Source organism: Lontra canadensis, unplaced genomic scaffold (assembly GCF_010015895.1).
Source record: "Lontra canadensis isolate GAN:19392208 unplaced genomic scaffold, GSC_riverotter_1.0 scaffold4, whole genome shotgun sequence".
In the NCBI taxonomy this organism is placed as follows: domain Eukaryota; kingdom Metazoa; phylum Chordata; class Mammalia; order Carnivora; family Mustelidae; genus Lontra; species Lontra canadensis.
The window spans coordinates 37,124,163-37,143,844 of NW_022630998.1; positions in this window are offsets into that span (position 1 = coordinate 37,124,163).

The window sequence follows — 19,682 nt, forward strand, 5'->3', positions numbered from 1 at the left end:
AGAGAGAGCAGAAGTAGGCAGAGCAGCAGGCAGAGGGAGAGGGAGAAGCAGGCTCTCTGCTGAGCAGGGAGCCTGGATGCGGGGCTCAATCCCAGGACCCCGGGATCATGACCTGAGCCAAAGGCAGCTACTTAACCAACTGAGCCACCCAGGTGCCCCTTTCTATGTTTTTTTAAGATGGAAGCTTAGACCACTGATTTTAAGATCTTTTTCTTTGCTAAGACAGATGTTTAATGCGGTGATATGCCCCCTAGGCATTGCTTTAGTGGTAACCCATAAGGTACGATGTGTTGTATTTTTTTTTTTCAGTTCAAACTATTTTCTAAATTTCCTCTTGATTTCTTTGGTCACGATTTTTTAGAAAAGTGTTTAGTTTCTAAATATTTTAGGATTTTCCAGAGATCTTTCTATTATTCATTTCTAATTTAATTCCATATGGTCAGGCAACATACCATAATCCATTTGGGTGGTTCCTTTTCCAAACTTAGGTAACTTTTTAAATATGTATTTGATGATCAGTATTTGGTGAAAACTCAAGGAGGGCCCACTGCAGATCTCTGGATTTCTCTGTATAGCTCTTTCTAATCTGGTTCTCTGTCCTGTAAACTCTAGCTGCTGTGGTCCCCTCAAGTGCTAGCCGTATTACAGCCACTCAGGGAGTCTTCTGAGTTCTACCTAGATTGCCCCACCTGCCACAGCCTGCAGTTCTTTCAAGGCAGTATTTTGGGGCAATTATAGGGTTCCCATTTTTTTTTTCAGGCCTTTTATGTATCCTGTTTTCATTGCCTGATGTCCCAGCGTCTTGAAATCTGTCACTTCCTATGTTTTGTTCTCTTTTATGTTCATTTCAGGTAGAAGGGTAATTCTAATCCCCATTATGCCATCTTAGCTAGAAGCAGAAGTCTTTGGGGGGTGGGGGTGAGGGGGCATCTACCATCTTAATCTTTCTCTTGAAGATTCTCCTCACTCATGGGACCTAATAATGGTCACAAAATGGTTACTATATCACTGAGCATTATCATTACATTTAACCCAGGATTTAATGCCATCCATGCTAGTCCATTTCATTTTCAATGCAAATTATTTTCCCAGAAGTCCCCTAACAAACTTTCTCTTGTATCTGTCTCATTGGTCATAATGAGGTCACGTGACCTGCCATTCTCATCTTCAAATGAGTCTGAGAAAGCAGGAAGCAGTGTTGTCAGGATGGGATTCTGCTGAGAAATGATTTCCTGCCAGACATACTGCCACCCCAAAACAAGTGGAGATGGAAGGGAAGGGCACATAGGATACTGGGTAGATAATTAACAGTGTCTGCCATTGAGGCAACCATTAGGATCCTCTACAGAAAGTAAGATCAGCGTGCTTTCTGCCCTGGAGCCCTCTTTGCCCTGCCCATGGTCCATAGGCCATAACAATTAACTGCTTTCTGATCTCTCTATAGCTGATGAAGAGTTCCCATCCCTGAGCACCAGGATAACATTCTGGTACTCTCTGAGGTCTAGTTCTCACCTTCAGGGAGGTCTTTGAAACTCTAAAATATCAAACCAGTAGAAATGATCAATTAAACTGTTGGTTGTTTAAGGTGCTATAATGAGATGTTCTGTTACTTGCTTCTAAATAAGGTATATAGCAAACAGAGACATCTCACCCAAGTGGTATCTACTTGACTAATGTCACAGTTCATCTCAGTGGATTTCTTAAAGCACATCTATGGGTCCCTTGTTTCATTGATGTGCTGGGCTCAGCTCACAGTGAAATCAGAGAGAAAGATGATCCACTTAGTTTCCAGAGTTCCTTCCAGCGGTCATGGTGCAGGAGTGAGAAGTTTCAGACTGATGGAGTGGTTCACAAGTTTGACTTGCTACAAGCCCGACTTCTAGGCCAAGGAGGCATTTTCTTTGGTGAGGGAGGCATCTTTCTCTACAAATGTTTGCAGGTTCAAGTTTGGGTCACTGACACAGCCTCCCAAACACTTAGGTGTTAACCTCACAGAGAAAGAAAAAGCAACTATTTTTACACCAACATTTTCAATGCCACATGGGAGAAGAATGAGGCACAAACAAGTCAGCTGCAAGACAAAGGGAGTAGGGGTTGACAGTAGAAAAGACAGTAGAAAAGCGGAAAGTAGGTAACAACCAACAAAGAAGCCAGAGTAGGTTACACATTGACCATGAGTCTCATAGATATGTAAGAAGAAAGGCAGAACATGTCTGGTCACATAGTACATGACCTACAGTGAGCAAGCCCAAACAAAAGGATTGTCTAACTGTAGGTATTTTCCGGAGAAGGGGACATAACAGAAAACTGAAGCAGGCAGCGTTCCGCTATGAGCGGGCTGGGCATTTTTAGTTGCTCGGCTTTACGAAATATATTGTCCTCTTTCCCAGAGCCCTGTTGCCAGTATGTGTTTTTCTTAAGGTTATATTTAAGCATGCGTGGTGGCTAGTCTAATTTTTTATGGGTTACATTTTAAGCAGTATGTTGTTCTGAGGGACGGTTACACATTTTAAGTACTAAGATTGGCATATAAGTGTCAGGATAAAGGAAAAGTAGTGTTATCCTGAACTGCTTCATGATTTAGCTAGATACAGGGACTTATTAAGAAAGTCAAATATTTTCCGTTCCGTTGATATATAAACTAATTCTCCACCGGGCTTTATAGGTTTTGTTTCATGAAACAATTAGATGAGTTTCAGCAGAATTTCCTGTTTAGGCCAATGCAACTGAGAAAGATTCTCGGGTCTTCCAGCATCCTGAGTTTTGAGCGGTTAAGCATGAATTCTATAACTGACCAGGGTCTGAGGACGGTTTGACTGGGGAAGAAAGACCTAGGAGGGTTCTCTGGCTCAGAAGAGGATTGGAGGAGAAGAGTCTGGCTTAGAAAAGACTACCTGGTGAGAGGAGAAGGGTGGGATCAGAGGTGAAATAACAGGCACTCCCTAGAACATTCCTTCTTTTATTAGTAAGGGTAGGATACGTTAGGCTGCAGTAACAAACAGTTCCCAAATCTCAAAGGCTTAATACAACAAAGGTTTATTTCTCTCTTACATAAAACTCCTCTGTGGGTCAAGGCTGCTCTCCTGGCCAGTTATCCTCCACACGGTGACCTAGTTACTCTGGCTGCTTCAACCTTTTGGGACTTCCATCTCAGCATGAGGCCTTCTCTATGATTTCCTTGGTGTAGCAAGAAAGAGCCTGGAGAATCACCCATGGGCATTTCACCATCTCAGCCTGGAAATGATGTACACCATTACACTGGCCATCACAACTAGTCACGTGGCCCTGTCCACCCACAAGGACTGAGAAGTACAGCCCTTCATGTGACTAGAGTAGGAAAAGAACCAGATATTGGTCAATGCAATAATGTTAAATGTACTACTCTAATTCATAAAACTTCTTTTAGGGAAGAATTCTTTGCCAAGTTGTCTCCAGGTTGAGAATTTCTTTCCAGAAGGGGTTCATGAACAGCTTCATGGTTAGAAGAGAAATTGAGGGACTTATTTTAAAACTGTATATACCTAGTAAGCCACAAGTATTACATGGATTTTTTTTTATTAAAGATTTTTATTTACTTATTGGACAGACAGAGATCACAAGTAGACAGGCAGGCAGAGAGAGAGGAGGAAACAGGCTCCCTGCTATGCAGAGAGCCTGATGTGGGGCTTGATCCCAGGACCCAGGATCATGACCTGAGCCGAAGGCAGAGGCTTTAACCCACTGAGACACCCAGGCACACCTACATAGATTGTTTTTTGTCAGGCAGCTTTGAAGGATGCTGATAGAGGCTGGGAGTGAGGAAAACGTCCTCGTGCCACCTCTCTCCATCTCCCCTGCCTTGTCACAGTGTCTCAGCTTCAAGTAATCCAAGTGTGATGCCATGCACATTTGCTACCAGCCAAAGCCCCAGATGGGCAGGCCACCAGTGGGCCTCCAAGGGCAGGGAGGCCTGGGGAACTGGCAATGATCCCCCTGAGACACTGGCTCCCCACAACATGGTCCCTCAGTCTGTGCCAATTATCTTCCTGCAGCCTCTGTCTCCTGCAAACATCAACAGAGCCACACCTGGCCTCACAGTAACGTGTCTTCTCAGAAAAGGCAACCAGAGAAGCCTGATCTCTACATTAGATTATTGCTGTGACTCTTGGAGGGCGTTAGGAGGGCGTCTCTACTCATGTCTGGGAGAGCAGGAGAGTAAAGACTAGTACTTGTGCAGTTGTCTCAGCCGGAATGTGACTGCTCAGCGCTCAACCCAACTGATCACTGGGAGGAGGGCAGACGGGAAGACATGCAGCCAAATGATTCACAGGCCCTCCACACTGGGAGGCTCTTATCAGCCTGGGGATTCAGAAATCATATCCCCCTGAGACCAGGGACAGTGAGCGCTTTATCTGAGGTAGCCACATTGGCCCTTCAGGTGGCACCCTCCACCATTTTCCCACCTGCCAAGTCCTGTAACCAGATGCTGACATTGGGCTTTGTGTCTTCTGAAGGCTCAGTCTCCCCTGCACACAAAACCATATTCTGTGGCTCTGTCTAAGGGAAATAAAGAGAAAATAAATGGGTCATTGCTGTTCCCTTTGTGCTAGTCCCCAGATAAGTAGATCTTACCTCCTCGGTGCTGACTCACCCAGGATGGCCCTCTTTGGCTATGGTCCCTCCTCTTGAAAATTCTTCCTTAGACGTTCCTATATTAGTACCATCCTCTTAGCTGAGTCTTTGCTCTTCTGAACACTCTTCTACAAGTGCATAATTAACATGTCTTCTGCCTTTTCAATTAATGAATTAACTATGAAAATCAGTTAATTAATTTTAATACTTCAAATGTATTAATCCATCCATTTACCTATGTTCCCCATGCTATTTAATAAATTGAGAAATATATCTATATATATTTATACATATATACATACACATATATATGTATATTATATATAATATATATATAAGTGTACATATATATTACAAGTTGAGTATTCTGTTGGTGCCATGGGGGACTTGGGGGAAAAAAGGAAATAAAAAAAAGGAAGTGGCGAAATGGAGCTAGTAAAGCATATTCAAGGGCTCCTGGGAAGACACCATCAGTGGCCACTCCAGGAGGTGACATTTAAGATGTCCTTGGAGTGATAAGAAAAGCTTGTCCTGCCATATAGAAAGGGATAGTGAGCTTTGCAAGTCTAGGTTCTAGGGAGAAGGTCATTGGGCCAGGACCATGGAGGGTAAAGCGAGAGTGGTTTGGGGAGATCAGATCCCACAGAATTTTCATCTGGGAGAACCGTTCAGAAAACACTGGTTGTTGTAAACAAGGAGAACATGAATAAATTCTGGCTTTTCTGATATGGTCCCATCTCTGTCCTACAGTTGCTTTCCATTTATAGTGTGTTACCAGTTTTTCCATTTAAGATAATATAAAGTTACAGAACTTCCCAATTGAGAAAGGCTGATTTCTACTATTCTTTCTTTACAGGAAGAGTAACTCCACATCCTGGCTCACAGGGGATGTTGGAAATTCTAAGAAACTTGGGGAAAAGTTACCGAAATGACTGAATTTTGAAACATAAAAATGAACCACAAAGAAGTTTTCTTTTTTGGGGGCGCCTGGGTGGCTCAGTGGGTTAAGCTGCCTTCAGCTCAGGTCATGATCTCAGGGTCCTGGGATCAAGCCCTACATCGGGCTCTCTGCTCAGCGGGGAGCCTGCTTCCTCCTCTCTCTCTCTGTCTGCCTCTCTGCCTACTTGTGATCTCTGTCTGTCAAATAAATAAATAAAATCTTTAAAAAAAAAAAAAAAGAAAAAGCCAGCTATGCCCTCAATGGGACTCTGTCAGGGCCAAGATAGAGGTGGAGGAGAAGCTTTGATATAACTGGTCGCCACTTTTGAATAACTAAATGCAAGATGATTTCTTAAGAGCCAGAAGTGAGTGGAAATGCTGTGACATCTACAGGAGAGACCATCCAGTGGCAGAGAGAAAATTCGGAGCAGCATATATGAGAAAAAGTGACGTTCTTTTTTTTCAGCTCACATACTCTGACCTCTTAATAATTTAGGGACACATTGAGGGAAATTACATATTTGTAATACTTGTGACAACTAGCACAGTTTTGGAAACAGATACAACTGACTCTTCGGTAAACACACAGTTAAATTGGCAGGAGTAAAGGAACTCCTGCACCATAGAGAGAAGCAAGGACATTCACCACCATGTTGTATAGAGAATCCTGTGTGACAGATGAGTGGCTTAAGTGGAGGTCTGTGACGTTTACCATTCCCTCTTCCAAACACCCATTTGTTAAAGAACAAAACCCATTTACAGGTAATAAGTTTTTAAAAAGTCAAACATAAATAATGGAAATAATGGTACCTCCATGCAATAAATGCTAACACTTTAAAAAGGACGAAGAGATCACCTCAGTTATTAACCTTGAATAATAAGGACACAGTTCTCCCATTTATTCTGTTCTTGTGTATATTTGAAATTTTCCATGATAAAAAGTGTTGTGTTTTTTTTTTTTTTAAGAAGCCATTTATTATAACGGTTACTAATTCCTCCTGGGTCACTAACTCTGTTGAGAATTTGATGAAAGCTTAGGGCTCTCTCCATAGAAAAATTTAGGTTGAAAGAAAAAGAAAAAGAGGTAGACCCACTTATGAAAACCTTGCATATGGTTTCAAGGGATTCATAGAATCCCTGAAGGTCATCCATGGATCCCAGAAGAACTGGTCCATCTTCTTCAATTTACAAATGAGGAAACTAAGTTCTGGGCAAGTGAGATGATTTGCCTAAGGTGACGGGAGGCGTCCAGAGCTGGTACCTGCCTCTTCGGCAGCACGTTTCCATGTCCTTCTTCAAACGGGATGGGAAAGAAAGTTCCAAAATGCAACACAGTACAGTTAGGGAGTCTTCTCTTCAGGGAATGTTGAGTGTTTCATCCATCAGCCCTTCCTCACTTCCTTATTTCTAGAAATGAAGCTTCTGTGGACTTACTCACCCAGGGATGAAACACTGGCGCCTCCCATTCCCCTTCATCTGCTTCACGCTCCATTTACAATCCGTCACCAAGTCCTGGGACTCCTACTCATCTCTCCCCTCTGACCCCTCGTTGCCTCTCCTCCCACTCATTCATTAGAGATCTTCCTACACGGTGGTGAATTCCTCCTAACTAGCCTTAACCTATCCACATAGAGTCACCACTTAGTCTCTCAAAAGCATACTTCTTACCATGTTTCTGTCCTGCACAAAAACAAAAAACAAAACAACCCAAAACAACAACAACAACAAACTGCTTGTATTTCATTTCTCAAAAGAGGCCCCTGAGGCCCAGAGCAAGGACTGGTCAAAACCAACTCTGCACAGCCAGTAAATGGAAGCCTAGAACCTTAGATCTCCAGAACCCAGGACTTCCAGTTTCAAATGTAATTCTCTTAAAGGACAGACCCTGGAAAGCCCGTCAGAACCGACTAGGGAGTCTGATGAAAAATACAGATTACTGGAGCCCTTCCCCGGTAACTCAGTCAGAAGCTCCAGGAAATCTGTATTTTCTTTTCTTTTCTTTTCTTTTCTTTTTTCTTTTCTTTTCTTTTCTTTTTTAAGATGTTATTTATTTATTCTACAGAGGGAGACACAGCGAGAGAGGGAACACAATCAGGGGCAGTGGGAGAGGGAAAAGCAGGCTTCCTGCTGGGCAGGGAGCCCGATGCAGGGCTTGAAGGCAGGACCCAGGGATCATGACCTGAACTAAAGGCAGACAGACACTTAATGACTGAGCCACCCAGCACCCTGAGAATCTGTATTTTCAACAAGCTCCAAAGGTAGTTCTAAGAATCAGTCATATTAGGGAATTACATCTCTAATAGTAATATATATAATATTAGATAACCAATAAATGGATTTAAAAATCCATTACTATGTTCTTATCAATATACTGATTATCTAATACTGCCTAAACTAGTAAGACTTTGCTTAGACATTATGGCTACTTTGATTTACTTGTCTACATGGTTTGCCAAAATAGTAGTCTGCGCTGTGACTGCATATCCTGAGGACCGGAAAAGGACACCAGTGTCTGGGATTCCTTTGTTTGAAAGCTTGGTGACATAGATGGTGACTGCTTGGCAACATTGATTCTTTGTCCAATTATAGTTAGCAAGGAGGTAAAGCTTTGACTCATGTACCGTTACCTCCTCAGCAGAACAGCTGAATCATGAGCTTTGTCACTTGTTCCACTTCCCTGGGAATCAGGGCAAACATCCCTAGAACACTTTCTGTAGAGGTTTTCATTGCTGGAGACATCTTTCTCTTTCTCCAGTGTTCAGCCCCTTCAAGCAAGGGACAGACGTGGAGCGTATGTGCCCAGCCTACACAGACCCTGAATTTCAGACCTAAAAAGCTCAGGCTACTGATAAAAGCCCAAGCGTTCAAGAGGCAAAGATAAGAAATGGTCTAAGTTAAAAGGGAGATGTACGGCAACAGTCTGAGCTCTCCGGATGAGAACAAACATTCCCAGTTTGTTCTCACCCAGCGCAGACTGGTGGGTCCCAGCCCAACTGACCACCAGGCACTTGCTTCAGACAAACTTTCCAGATCTCCTGGACCACTGTTAAGGTCCCTGCAACTTCTGTCTCTGCCAGACCTTTGTCCTCACACACTGAAGAAGGGGCTCTCTGGGAAATAAAAGAGAAGAGAGAGGGCAGGAGCCCAGTCTTCCAAGAGATCATTCAAATCATCAGTTCCACATTTGACTACAAGGGCAGGAGGGGAACCTTTGGGGGCAATGGAAATGTTCGACATCTTGATGAAAGTGGTGGTTTCACAACCACATCCGTTTGTCAAAATTCATTGAACTGTACACTTCAAAAAGTGAAACTTTGTCGTAAGTATAAATTGTGTCTCAGTGAAAGCGACTTGAGAAGACACATTAAGCATAATTTAATTGAAGGCTTATAAGATTAAAATACTTGGCAAAGATATAACGATTTAGGGTGAAGCAAAGAATAATGAAAAGATGACATTTTCTTTTAAACTGTAGGTAGCAACTTCCACATGTTTGTAATGATTCAGCTGAATATCAGAAAGACACACGAATCTAGAAATCTGTGATTATACTTGTTTGTTTTCTTGCTGTCTTGTTGATTATCTGTCTTGCTCAGAACATTTTTAGCACCATTAGGACAGGGACCGTGTTTGTTTTTCCACTGAAATATCTTTTGTCATTTGCTATATTTATCTACCACCTGAAACACAATCAGAGTTCAATAAATATTAGATTTAACCATATGAAACTTCAGCTTTTGTAGATAATAATAGCCAAATATTACCAGTTTCATATGGTTTAGTCTAATCCTTGTTGAATGAATGAAATTTCTCCCCATAAGGTATTGATTTTTGAAGAAGTCATAGAAACACACTCCCATCAATGTACTTATTTTGCGGTGGTCTACCACCAATATAAAAACTGCTTTTGAATATTTCTGACCTGTTACACCCAGAATGTTCATAGACTAGAAAAGACCTCCAAGAATTTCTTTCTCATTTATTATTCATACCAACATCTCATATACCTTGAGTTTTAGACATTTATCTCAGCACAAATTTCTCTGTCTCTAGTAGCAATGTAAGTCTATTTTTTGTCATTCTATCATGTCTGAAAATTGGAAAGCCAACCACCATTCCATACTTTACAAATGCACTGCACAGATGCAAAATGAAATGTAAAAAGGTATTCATTTCGGTGTTGTTTATAATTGTAATATTGGAAAACTGGCCACCATCTTGTACTTCCTATTGAATTCATCAGGGAAATATTTAACTTAGCATCTCTCAGAAGCCAGGACTGTGGTAAGAGCTATCAGATGTGTGAAAATGAAGAAGACACAGTAACAGCTCTATCGGAGCTTGCAGTCCAGTAGTAGTGCTAAATATTGCTAATATTGGACACAAATTTATCTTCCCAGGAAAAAAGAAAAAGAAGGTATTAAGTTCCATAAATGAGGCATACAGCATTTTGGGGCATCCTTATGAGAGAAAGTAATTAGATCCTTAGATCACAGACAATATGAAATGTATATTAAAGGGATATGTGTGTATATGTATGCACTTTGGGAGAAAATAGAGAAGAATGCCTTTAATAATTTAGGGTGAAATTTGGTCTTCCCAAGGAAAGCCTGACAAAATCTCACAGTTGTTTTTTTTAATTTTTATTATTTTATTTATTTATTTGACAGAGAGAGACACAGCAAGAGAGGGAACACAAGCACGGGGAGTAGGAGAGGGAGAAGCAGGCTTCCCACCAAGCAGGGAGCCCGATGCGGGGCTTGATCCCAGAACCCAGGGATCATGACCTGAGCTGAAAAGGCAGATGCTTAACTACTGAGTCACCCAGGCGCCCAAAAATCCCACAGTTTTAAACAGAAAAAATTAACATAAAAACTTAAAACTCCTTTACAATGAAAGACATCATAACAAAGTTAAAAGGCAGGTGACAGTTCTTTGCCCTGGCAGTTTCCTTGCCAGGAATCTGTCACCTACAAATACACTGAGAGATACAACATAAAATATGCAAAAGTTATTTATTTCAATGTGGTTTACCATTATAAAATAGTTGGAAGCAACCCAGGTATCCAGCAGAAACCACAGCACATCTACACGATAGAGTATGAGGCAGCTAAGAGACAGAATAAGGAAGATAGGGAGTGGTCAGTAAGGTGTCGACAGTGTATATTAAGTGAAAAAACGAAGGTCAAAATGTTTTCTATTGTTTGACACATTTTATTAAGAAAATGAGGGGAAAGACTATATAGACACTTTTGCTTCTGTTTACAAAATGAAGAGCAGGAAAAATGATTTCATGTCGGGGATGGGGAGGAACAGGGTAAGGGGACAAAGGTGGAAATAAGACTTCTCTGTGTTTATCTTTCTATATAGTTTTGACTTTTGAATCTTGTAGGGTATCTATTTTTCAAATTTAATATAAATAAATAAATAAATAAATAAATAAATAAATAAAATAAAAAAGTTAAATGACGTTCTAGAGAAACTACGTAAAGGACTAATAGCCGTCTTATGGACTGAATGTTTGTGTCATGGGATGTTATAGACTGTGTGTTTATGCCCCCCCCCACCAAATTTATATGTTGAAATTCTAACCTTTGAGGTGGGGTCTTTGGGAGGTAAATTGGATCATGAGGGTGGAGCCCTCATAATAGGATTAGTGCCCCTATAAGAGGAGATGTGAAGGGATGCGTAGGTGGTTCAGTCCATTAAGTGTCTACCTTGGGCTCAGGTCATGATCCCAGAGTCCTGGGATTGAGCCCTGAAGTGGGCTCTCTCCCCTGCTCAGCTTCTCCCTCTCCCTTTGCCCCTCAGCCCTACTCGTGCTCTCTCTATTTATTTATTTAAATAAAATATTAAGAAGAAAAAAAAGACATGAGAGGTCCCTCTCTCTCTTTGCTATCATGTGATGATACAATGAGAAGATACAATGAGAAGACCGCCTTCTGCAAACCAGGAAGTTTGCCTTCACCAGACATAGGATCTGCTAGCACCTTGATCTTGGACTTCCCAGTCTCCAGAACAGTATGAAATATTTGGTGTTTAAGCCACCCAGTCTTACAGCAGCTCGAACTAAGACAAGCCATAATAAATAAAAAGCTCTCGCAAATCAATAAGAAATTTCAGTCTAATAGGGAAATGAACAAGGGAGAATCTTGTGGAAAAAAATACACTCCAGTGTGTCTCCTCTACTCTCAATACTCTAATTGACTTCTGCAATTTCCCATCACTAAATGTGTGGTAGTTTTTCCCTCACTGAGCTTCCTGCAATAACAGCTGGCTGTTACAAGTTAACTCAACCCCAGCACTATCTCTCTGATCCCACAAGGTAAAAGCCAGTCCCACAAGACTGCCTCCAGCCTTCAACTTCAGATGGTAATCGCAAGTCCAGGTTGTTACCTGAACTTATGACCAACTGCTATAAATCAGAGGTTCCCATGACCCCTTTCTAGGGTTCATTTATTTTGCTAGAGCAGCTCACAGAACTCAGAAAAACAGTTGACTTACTAGATTACTGGTTTATTACAAAGGATATTAAAGGATATGAATGAACAGTCAGATGAAGAAATATATATTTCAAGTTCCAGAGCTTCTGCCCCTTTAGAGCTTGAGGTATATCACCTCCAGACACATTGGAGTGTCTTGTTCAACCAGCCCTTCTCTGAGCTCATCATTTGGGGGTTTTGTGGAGGCTTCACTTACATAGACATGATTAATGAAATCATTGCCATTAGTGGTTAAGTCACTCTCCAGCTCTTCTTCCATCCCCAGAGATCGGGGGGTAGGACTGAAAGTTCCAACCCTCTAGTCATAAAGCCAACCACCCATTATCATTGGGGGCTTTCCAGAAGTCACCTCATTAACAAAAACACAGGTATGGTTGAAAGGGGCTTGTTATGAATAACAAGAGTCAACTTTCTTATTCTTATTACTTAGGAAATTCCAAGGGTTTTAGGAGCTCTGTGCCAGAAATGGAAACAACAAAATACAGATTTCTTTTTTTTTTAATAGAAAGTCTTTTTTTTTTTTTAAGATTTTATTTACTTATTTGACAGACAAGGATCACAAGTAGGCAGAGAAGCAGACAGACAGGAGGAAGCAGGCTCCCTGCTGAGCAGAGAGCCTGATGTGGGGCTTGATCCCAGGACCCTCGGATCATGACCTGAGCCAAAGGCAGAGGCTTTAACCCACTGAGTCACCCAGGTGCCCCAAAATACAGATTTCTTATTAGAAATCACAACATCATAGGCAGGAACAGGCAAGTCACTGAGGAAAAACAAGCAAAAAACATACATAAGGATCTCATTCTCAGCAGTAACCAAAGAAACTCAAATTAAAATGATCTTTTTTCATGCATCTGATTATCTTTTTTTTTAATATTTTTTTTTGTTTGTTTGTTTATTTATTTGACAGACAGAGATCACAAGTAGGGGGAGAGGCAGGCAGAGAGAGAGAGAGGAGGAAGCAGGCTCCCTGCTGAGCAGAGAGCCCAATGCGGGACTCGATCCCAGGACCCTGAGATCATGACCTGAGCCAAAGGCAGAGGCTTTAACCCACTGAGCCACCCAGGTGCCCGCATCTGATTATCTTAAATGTAAAAGATTGATAGTATCAGTGAGGGGTAGAAGGATGGGGAAACAAACTTTATTCAGCTAATGGTATGACTATAAACTGGTAGAGCCTTATGAAATATCTTCAAAATTCCAATTCTAGAAATTGATGCCAAATACATGCTTGCAATAAACATCAGTATACTGCAGTGTTTATTTCAGCATAAGTTGTAACAGTAACAAATTGGAAACAGCTTAAATGTCTGATATGTAAGGATACAGCCTTGCTATGGAATACCAGGCAGTCATAATGAGAATGGGGTGCCTCTGTAGGTACGAGCATGAAAAGATCTTTAGCATAGGTTATCAAGTGTACAAAGCAAATTACAGTAATTATGATCATATTTTTGTAAACCAAAGGATCCATTATTTTATCGTAGTTGCATAAATATGTGCATTAGATGACCTCATGGAACAGCTGACATTTCATCCCTTTGAAATGCTTAGAACGGAGGGAAACCTTGTCATTTAATTTTGTGGTTTCCAAGTATAAGTTTGTATTCTAATTGCATCAGAAGCACCAGGGAAACTTTTTTAAAGTACAGATTCCTGGTCTGCATTTTCCAGAGATTCTGATTCAGAGTTTCTGGGTGAGGCTAAGAAACCTATGCTGTTTAAACAATTTTCAGATGACTGATACCCACCCAGGCATAAAAACCATTTAGTTCAACTTCCAATCCAAAGCAATCATCTCCTCTAGGAGACTTGATGCAGATCCCTTCAGCCATAGACATCTGTACACTTCTGAGAACCTTCTAGAAAGAAGATCTCATGTTTCATTGATGAGATGTAGTGGGACTCCCTTGCCCCTGAAAGATTTAGGTAAAATTGGTTCAAACACTAATAATTTCCTATCACTTTGAAGTTCAAGGTCTTTTCCAAGATGTTTGCAAATTTCAGAGAGGGACAGAGGAGGATGGGGTTGATGAGACTAGGTGCCTAGATTGTGATGGAGGGTGGAAGCACTGCCTCAGGCTCTGGGCTCAAGTGTTTCCACACATTACCTCACTCTTGCAACACCTCTACCTATACAAGCTCTTTGTTTGGGAGATGGGACACCAGACAGCGTTTATAAGAAAACCAACCACTGAAAAAACACCTGACTCTCACTATTTTTCCTCCCCACCTTAGCTCCAGTCAGTAGACTTTACATTTTTTTCCCCAAAAGTTTTCCCCCCAGATATTCCCAAGGCTCAACCCTCACCTCATTCAGTTTTCTGCTTAAACGTCATCTTTTCAGAAAGATCTTTCCGACCACTCTGTCACTCAACTGCTTTCCTTGACTTTGATTTTCTTCATGGCACTTACTGTATACTTATTTGTGAGTTAGTCCCTTGTCCATCTTCCCATTAGAGCGTGTCCCGCATGAGAGTAGGAACACTGTCCATTTGCTTTATTCACTGCCCTTTCTCCAGTAGCTATGTAACAACATCTAGCCCAGAGGTTTGAGCTCTAGAAAACATGTATGTATGTATGTATGTATGTATGTATGTATGTATAGATGTTTCAATTCTCCCAAATCCATTCCATCCTCCCCAGATCTGCCTCTATGCCCCTTCTCCTAGCTTCCCACTTCTTGCTGACTTCCCTCTTTTCCCTCTTCCTCTTCTACTCACACTTCCTCTCAGCAACACAAATTCCTCTTCTTGCTTCTCTCTCTCTCTCTTTTAGATAGACTTTATTTTTTAAAAGCAGTTTTAAGTTGACAAGAAAATGGAGCCAAAGATGGAGATTTCCCCCAAGTCCTGGGCCCCAACATGTATAGTCTCTCCCATTATTAGCATTCCCTTCTTCTTGCCTCTTCATAGAAGTTTCTCTGACCTCTTCTAATCCTTTAATATCTGACATTTTCGCTCCATCATTCTCCCCAACACAAATTAGACTAACCGAGACATTTCCCACATGATAGACAAGCTTCTCCATGAACGAAATTCTGTACTACAGATAAAGAAATGATGTTTGTATTAACTTAAAATCCCTCTCTCCATAACTGCCACTTGGTGACCTTAGTTTGCCCCTCAGAGGCAGAAGGGAACATGTCTGCAGTCTCTCACAAGGCCACCTTGGCTGAAGATGATTCTTCTGGCTAAATTCCATTGTTCCCACCAAGTTCCTGGTTCTATATTCTATGGTTCTTTGGAGAAAAGTTCTGGAAACCATCCTCCATAGTCTCCTGATGTCCTTTGCCTGGAATCCATCCAGCTTCCAATGCCCTTCTTAGATGGTAGCACACATACCTGAACACAATCCAGATAAAGCTCAGCTGATCCAAAGAACGATGGGGTTATTACTTTCAAAATTGTGGCTATGATATTCCTCTAGTTTGTTATCTGACAAGGAGCCACAAATGTGCCTCTCCTTTCCCTGACCTTCGTTCCAGGTGGTTGAGATTTTATCAACATGCATATTTGTGTCACAGGTTAAACAATGGGTCAGATAAAGGTGTAGAGATCACTCTTCTCCCTCAATTTACCACAGCCCCAGTTCTAACACCAGTTCTCAAGTATGGCCTTCTGGGAAATTTGGGCTTTCTTTTCCAGATCCAGCACTTTCTATTCCTTTAGCCATAGAGGATTCAGAAGGTTCAGAAGAATCCCCTGAATGATTAAACTCTCCAAATGAGACCTTGGCTAAGAACAAACATCAAATGTGCTAGTGGTTGTTTTTCATAACTCAATCAGGTAAATATATTATTAACCTTCAAAAATAACCTCTTTTGAAGTTGGCCTTCCTTCTCCAAATTTCCGGGCAAGTTTGAGATACCGAAATTTAGGCGTTAACTTTGTTTAGGATCCACTGTAGACAATTAGGGTAGCTCGTTTATTATTTTTTTTTAAGATTTTATTTATTTATTTTACAGACAAGGATCACAAGTAGGCAAAGAAGCAGGCAGAGAGAAATGAGGAAGCAGGCTCCCCACTGAGCAGAGAGCCCGATGTGGGGCTTGATCCCAGGACCCTGAGATCATGACCCGAGCTGAAGGCAGAGGCTTTAACCCACTGAGCCACCCAGGCCCCCCAGTGTAGCTCATTTAAATGGACATCTGTGGGCTGTTTAGAGCAGCAATCTGGACTCCTGTCTTTCTGGAACATGGTTTCTATAGTGGATGCAAACTGGATTGGCTGCTGGATGGGCACCTTCCTAGATGCCCACTCAAGCCTGGCCAGGGCTCACTGATCCAAGCGTAGAAGGCACTGGTACCCAGACTGGGCTGGTACAAGAAAGAATTTGAATGGAATACAGAGGCAGGAGGATTTGAGCTCCTCCCGCTGCCCTGCTCCTGCCTTCCCCCATGATCTGCTTTCGTTCAGAATCCTTCCTGTCCATCTATTTTTCATCATGTTGGCCAGAATTCAACATTAATCAGTATCAAATTGGAGAGGTGTCTCCAGAGTTATTTCATAGGAATCTATCACTAGCCTTGTGCTCCTATTATTTTGATCAGAGCCTTAAATCCCCCCTTACTGTGCTGGTGCTTTACGTGGAGCCTGGGTTCTGCATTTCTTCTTCTTTTTTTTAATATTTGTTTATTTATTTGACGGCAGAGATCACAAGTAGGCAGAGAGGCAGGCAGAGAGGGGTGGGAGGAAGCAGGCTCCCCGCTGAGCAGAGAGCCAGATGCGGGGCTCAATCCCAGGACCCTGGGATCACGACCCAAGCCGAAGGCAGAGGTTTTAACCCACTGAGCCACCCAGGGGCCCCGGGTTCTGCATTTCTGATAGGCTTCCAGGAAATGTCTCAGCGGCTGGAACATAGACTACGCTTGCAGTAGTGGGGACTTGAATATATACAAGTGGTGGTCATTAAATCTATAGGAACCCCAAACTTTAAGGCCAAAGCTAATATAGAATAATGAAATCCAGACATTTGTACCCTACGTTGAAGTCAGTATTGAATAGGCAGGACTCTGAGGAACAGCCAACACAGGTGCTAGGCTTTGCGCTCCTATACCCTCCACGGATCATCCCAGCACCCCATGAGGTACACATTATTATTATCTCCATTTCAGAGAACAGTCAAGTGCGACCTAGTAGTGCCCGAGGTCACATTGCTACTGAGAGGTGGAGGCCAAGGGAAGTCCACAATGTCAGATTCCAGAGCCCTGCTCTGAGCACACAGTGTCTTTTCAGCGGGAGGGCTGCATGCTTGAACATGCTTAACACAGTGTGAGAATCCCTTCTGCCTCGGGGAGGAGGTTGGATTAGATAACCTCCAGCCTCCTGAGGTTATGTCCCACTTGAGCAAGAATCAGGACTTTCCAAGCCAAAACTTCTGTTTTTTTTTTTTTTAAGGTTGTTGTGTTTTTTTTTTTTTTTTAATTTGACAGAGAGATCACAAGTAGGCAGAGAGGCAGGCAGAGAGAGAGAGAAGGGAGGCAGGCTCCCTACTGAGCAGAGAGCCCAATGCAGGGCTCGATCCCAGGACACTGCTACCATGACCTGAGCCAAAGGCAGAGGCTTAACCCACTGAGCCACCCAGGTGGCCCTAAAACTTCTGTTTTTCTTTCCTTGTGTGCTATCTCCACTTCTGACACTGAAACGGAGATGATAATGAACACACAGAGAAATGTGGGACTTAGAAGGAGAAAATGGAGATTTGTGGGTTACCTGCACAGAGATGCCTCCTCAGGCAAGGCTTCCAGCAACTCTGACCCACTCTTCTCATAAGCCACCTCTCACACCTATTAGAGTTGTCCAGAGAAACCGATCAATACAATGTGTGTAATTATATAGAGAGAGAAAGAGAAATTGACTCACTTGTTTATGGAAACTGACAAATCTCAACATCTGTGGTTAGCAAGCTGGAGACCCAAGGGTGTAGGTCTAGTCCAAGGACCGGTTGGCAGAAGCCCCAGGAAGAATCAGCATTTCTCTTAAGCCTGAGGACAGGATAAAAAGAAAAGATCAGACAAAATCAGAGAGGGGGCCAAAACCTCTCTGAAACCCTTGACTCTAGGAAGCAAACTGGGGGTTGCTGGAGGGGAGATGGTGGGAGGATTGGCTAACTGGGGGATGGGCATGAAGGAGGGCATGTGATGTAATGAGCACTGGATGTTACATGCAACTGATGAATCACTGACCTCTACCTCTGAAACTATACACTATATGTTAATTAATTAAAATTAAATTTTAAAAAAATGTCCCATGTCAAAGGCAAGCAGACTGGAAGGAGTTCCCTCTTATTCAGGGCAAGATCAGCCTTTTGTTGTATTCAAGCCCTCGTGGGTTGGATGGTGCCCATCTACACCAGGGTGGGCACTCTGCTTTACTTATTCTATGAATTTAAATGTTAAACTCATCCAAATACACCCTCCCAGAAACACCCAAAATAATGTTGGACCAAATATCTGGGCACTGGTTGGCAGGTCAAACTGATGCATAAAATTCACCCACGTCTCCAACTTTCTCCCAAAGATCTCCCATCCCTGCACTGCCTGGGCTGAAACCGTGGATTTCACTTGGGGCCCCACCTTTACTTGACACGGGCAAAAGATTGGGCTGCCCCCTACCCCAATCTTGTGAAAATGCAAATTCAAATACACTTTCAATCAGTGAACTCAGATCCCTCAGTCAAGGATGTTTTTTGTTTTCACTTCCTTCTTCTAGATAAGACATTTAGATGACCCCTCTAGCTTTAAGTCCAAATATTTATGATTCCCAGGAGTTGGGGTGGGGAGACGGGGTGGGGGTGGGGGGTTGGGGGGGGAAGTGTCAGTCTTTTGGAAATCATTTTGATAATGATTTAAAATCATTAGACCTCGGTGTTCTCATAAGGAGCTTTGAATCTGTGGAAAGGGACTGTGCATGTTCACAAAATCACATACTTAGGATAACTTGAAAAACAGGTGGAAATAAAAATGTAAATAAACAGTAAATAGGGGCGCCTGAGTGGCTCCACCGTTAAGCATCTGCCTTCAGCTCAGGTCATGATCCCAGAGTCCTGGGCCCACATCGGGCTCCCTGCTCGGCAGGAAGCCTGCTTCTCCCTCCTCAACCACCGCCCCCTCCTGCTGCTTGTGTTCCCTCTTTTGCGGTCTCCCTCTGTCAAATAAATAAATCTTAAAAAAATAAAATGAACAGTAAATAAACAAGTAAATAACCGCCCCTCCACACATACATACACACATAAAACCTTTCACAGGAGTGACTTTTCTTATATGGCACTCAAATAGTATCTGAAACCAAAAGGAAAATCTTATGTAGTAAGGCAGAGAAATCATTTTATAGTAACTCTTGTTAACAAAGTTACTGAGGAATAAGAGTAACAAGAGTAACAAATGAGTCACCCTAACTTTATTCTTTTATGAATACAGAAAGCCAGCTGTGAGCTTTGTACCCGAAAACTGCGTAATTGCTTTTCTCAAGCAGAGAATTTATAGCGTTATCTGGCAGAAAAGGCAAAGCTACAGAGTACTGTCCACAGAATTCTGCGGAGTGCACTGAGTTTACTCGATATTATGGGCCGATTTGTTTGCAAAGGAGTCCCAGATAAACTCTGTGATTACCATCTCCACTCTGTGATCCT